Genomic DNA, 4,845 nt, shown 5'->3' with positions numbered 1-4,845 from the left:
ACACCCATGCACAGGAAATCAATGTGAGTCAATGCCCTGTATAGCTATCCTTATCTCAACCAGCAAAACCCCTTGTTCCTTCCTATTATTGCTTATACTCTCTCTACAACAAAATTAGAGATAAGGGAAAATAGTTTCTGCTGGGTATTGAGGGGGGGGGAGCGGGAGGGGGTGGAGTGGGTGGTAAGGGAGGGGGTGGGGGCAGGGGGAAGAAATGAACCAAGCCTTGTATGCACATATGAATAATAAAAGAAAAATGAAAAAAAAAAAAAACATGTAGTTTATCTTTTATAGGTCAATGTCAGCATGGAGTATTTCCTACTCCTGCCCCAGTAGCTGGGTAGATACAACTGCTCATGTACTGCTTTATTCCTTATCACATTTCTTCACTTCCCAAAGATTCTAAATTTTTATTTTACTCTACATAATAATTTTCTTACCTTGCTTTATCTGCTGTCATCTAACATCAGCCCGTTAGTGTTGTATACTTTAATTGACAAGTAGAACATTCCCTAATATTTGTTTAAACTGCTCATTTACTCACAGCCTAATCACGATCCTTCCCAAGAGGGTACTGACAGGTTGTGTGTGTCTTATACAGGACATCCCCACGTGTTACGTGATCAACTCCTCATGCTCTTTATGACACACACTTCATGGTGTGCTAATTAGCCTTTCAAGATACACATTTTAAAAAACCAGCATCCAAGGCAATAATGTTAAATATTTGTTCTTCATGTTGGCCAGATTCTCAAGTTTTGAATATTACTTCACTGAGGAGATTTTGTTTTCTCATTCAGATAAGGAAGAAAAAGATAAAATTAAAGTTAATAAAATGGACTTCACTGAGATACAATTTACTGTACACTGCACTTGACATTGTATATAAACATGCAAAGATTACACAATGGAAATAAATCAGATATCCCATATTCATTGTTAGTCAAAGTATATTTCCAAAAATGATAAAATCAATGAAGTTAAACTGAATATTGTATTGATTTATCCTTATTTAAAAAAAATCAAATAAGTCTTATGTTTTATTGGGTTCCATTACATTGTAAAATGCTAGGTCACAGACACTAATGTTCGCCTTGACCATCAACTCTTTTTTTCTGCCCCCACCCCCACCAGTACTGAGTTTGAATTCAGGGCCTCACATTTGGTAGACTTACTAGGGTGATACTCTACCACCTAAGTCACTCCACCAGCACTGCCATAATTTCCATTATTTGTTATTGCTGTACTGGTCCTTCACCTCAAGCCACTCCACCAGCCTTACTTTTGTGAAGAGTTTTTCAAGATAGGGTCTTGTGAGCTATTTGCCTTGGCTGATTTTGAACTGTGATCCTCCTGATCTCTGCCTCCTGAGTAGCTAGGATTACAGGTGTGAGCCACCAGTGCCCGGACCTGCCATCAGTTCTTGAGGGACAACTCTTCAGTTGTAGTTTCACTTACTGACACCACATTAAAGAAGCTCATCAGTGTTCCCTACTTACTTTCAGTAGATGGTTTATACACTAAATGAGAATTATGATGTGGGGTTCCTGACTGTAGGCTCCTGTTTACTGCTGTCTTTGGTCACTCATCCCATCATGTCTGTCCTGACACCACTGCTCCGGCGGGCTGGGTCCTGCCATACTTAGAGAGCTACAAGAAGAAGGAATGAAGGGAGCAGTCTTCCCCTAACCTTGTGACCAGACCACCCTCGCTGGCCCATCCTGATCATGTCTCCTACATTCCTGGCTGGACTCTCCTGGATCATGTCATTTAATTTCAGTCACCACTTCTGCAATCATGAACTCTCAATTTTTCCATGGTGACATCTGGGACCACTTTGCCTCTGCTCACTGGTTCCTGCTTTTGACAATAAAGTCTATTTAAACCTTAAAAAGAAAGAATTATGATGTGGAATTTAGGTTTATTTAGACTCTGCTGGAGTGGATGTATTGAGATTTCCTGACCAAGCAGAGAGCAAGCTGAGTATTTATAGATCCCTGGGGGAGACTTTTTCAGTTCTCATACTTTCATCTACCACAAACTGGGTAACTTCCACTTTTATTAGCTATAAGAAATTTATATTTTCCTGTGTTTATAAGGAATGCATAAATTGAATAGCTAGTTTTTTTTCTCTTTCTTTTATAAACTGCAGACTTTCTACCAAGAAGAACAAATAGAAATGAAAGTTAAAGATGATTTAAAATTAGACAATAATCTTGAGAAGGTGACTCCTTCCAGAGTAATGATTACTTATTTGTGGGTCTGTTGTTCCTCCTCTTTCTTTTGTGATTCACTTCTATCTTCATAATCAATCCACCCCTTACTAGTGTTAATTTTTAGTTCCTTCCCAGTTATCCATTCTCCAAGAGTGGCACCTTTCATCCCCAGCAATTATTTATAATCAAAATTTTTTCCTGCATCCTCTTGGATTAAAATTAACCCAATAGACCTTATACTTTATAGGTTACCTTGTGTTTAACTAATTAAATCTAGGAAATTAGTTTTTTAATAATACAATTCCGAGCCTATTTTGTGAGGTTACAGCTTAATTATTTCAAGGTGAATTTTGAAAAATTTTAAAAGTACTGTAAAGTAATACATAAAATGGGTTCTGTAAGATTGGACTTCGTAATGCATTGTAATTTAAAGCAAATAGCAACAAGTTTGCCCAAATCTTGCAAAATATTAAACTTGCGAAATGTAACAGGACAGGACAGCATTGATATGTTGTCTTTCTAGGTTTCCCATCTATAAGTACCTTTTATACTTAGCTTTATCTTGTAAAGAAAAGATCTGTAGGTCTATGTATTTGGTCTGTTTGATGATTTTTTGATAACATGAATACTTTATGCCTTTTTTTTTTTAAACAGGGAAGAGTGTGAATGCAGTCCCCCACTACCACAAATTATGCAGTCGAGTTTCCCACATTTGGGGAAATTGCAGGGGTCAGCACATCTGGAGTGCAATGGATAAGCCTTGCCCTGGGAAAACCACCTTCTTGATCATGGTATCTCCCCTGCCAGGTAAGTATACTTTCTGCCCTTTAATAGGTATTCAAATCTGAATTTATATTATGTTTACATATTACTTACAGCATAATTTGTGCTCTTACATCAGAGCACAAATTATTTAGGGTAAAAAATCAGTTGGAGAAAATGATTTGCATTGCAATTTAATTCAAAGAGATTTTCAGAATAAAATCAATTAAATGAGCATGCTATATTTGCAGGCAGGGAAGCATATTTTATATATATATATATATATACATATACATATATATATGTATATAAGTAATTTAGGTTTTAGCAGGTTTTTCTATTCTTGTCATAAATTCAAAAATAAAATTGTGCTCATCACTGTCATGCAGATGTGATGTATTTATTTTCCATTCTTCACTGATATAGGGAATAAATCATTGAAGCTCCTGTGATACCAGTTAGACAGTAAATCACTGGTGTCAGCTGCTTGTCAAGTCACTTAACTCAAAAGGAGGAGACTTGCTGCTGGTTCATTTTGTGTATTTTTGTTTCTTTAGACAGCGCCAACTGCATCCCAACTGCCTGGGAGTGCAAGATGATGGGTATCATTTTTTGGCTTAGTTTTTTTTAAGACAAGGAATTTACTTACTTATAATTTCTTAGTCTAGAGTCAAAGAAGTACATCACTTTCTTCCTTGAACTTAAAGTGTTAGATCTTAACAATCTCTCTCAAAGCACAAATTATGAAAATAGGGTCTAATATATGTGGTAATTTTGCTCAAAATAGTTGATAGAATTCATATTAAGTGAAGATAATAAGCAGGATTTCACAATTAAATTTCCCCATTGGCTACTTTGGACAAATGCGTTGATTAAAATGATTCTCATTACTTAGAGTCATTTTATTCCCAGACTGGCAAAATATACACAGCACACAGATCCAGTATGCTTTGTTGTAATTGATATCTAGAGAGAGAAATCTTTTGAATTTTTACATGTGAGCTTGATACATGAGTATACTTCCCAGAAACTTCTCTTTTAAGATCAATATTTCTTGGTTTTTATTTCTTTTCAGGTACTATGTTTAGCTTAATGATTCTTAAAACATTTATGTTTATTCTAGGCAATGAGGACCCCTGGACTTTGACATTTTTCTCAGAAATTTCAGACATTAATTAAATAAGCATGCTTGCATTGACACTGTCACGAACACAGGATTTACACTCTCATCCACCCACATGCATACTCACAGTTTTGCTCCATTCAAATCCAAATCAAAATTACATTTTGTCAATCATCTGTAAATTGTACAAAGAAAAGCTGCATTAGGTAAAGTTAAGCAGGGAAGAGTGACTTTATTAAAGTTACTGCAGTGCAGGAAAGACACCAGGACACAGTCTGAGTGAAATTCCACTGAAACAAAAGGCAAGAGAGCTTCAAGTGCTAGGATTAGCTGGCAGGGAAAGCCTGAGATGAATGGGAGCACACTGTATTCTTCCAGTTTGCAAGTGTTATTTTCTGTGATTATCTATGCTTTCTCATTGGTGCCCTCAGAAATTAGGCTACAGAAACCAGGAATAGAGTGCTATCTTCCAGATGATACCATTTCAAAGGGATGGCTCCCAGGTTCTTCAGGTTCCTGTGTCATAAAACTAGCAAAAGCATTTATGAAGATTTACATCTCAAAGAGGCAGAGAAAAATTTACAATTACAAATTTTCAGATGAATATTCTTTTCAGATGAAAAGGATATTAGGGCCAAGAGTCAGGAATGAATTAAATTTAGTTAATCTGAGGGGAACCTAAAGGTCATTTTGGTCATATATGAAAGTGAATAATGTAATATAATTAATATTTATTTTACTTTT

The 4,845-nt window shown here is 36.0% G+C and overlaps 1 non-coding gene across 1 annotated transcript; it reads right to left on the bottom strand.

The window, feature by feature from the left end:
* Positions 1-2,867: 2,867 nt before the first annotated feature.
* Positions 2,868-3,031, bottom strand: LOC141415749 (U1 spliceosomal RNA). Its single transcript, XR_012440704.1, has one exon. It is a non-coding gene; the product is annotated as a U1 spliceosomal RNA (small nuclear RNA).
* Positions 3,032-4,845: the final 1,814 nt, after the last annotated feature.

The sequence above is a fragment of the Castor canadensis genome, chromosome 1 (assembly GCF_047511655.1).
Source record: "Castor canadensis chromosome 1, mCasCan1.hap1v2, whole genome shotgun sequence".
Taxonomy (NCBI): Eukaryota; Metazoa; Chordata; class Mammalia; order Rodentia; family Castoridae; genus Castor; species Castor canadensis.
This window is presented reverse-complemented; position numbering and strand designations above follow the sequence as displayed.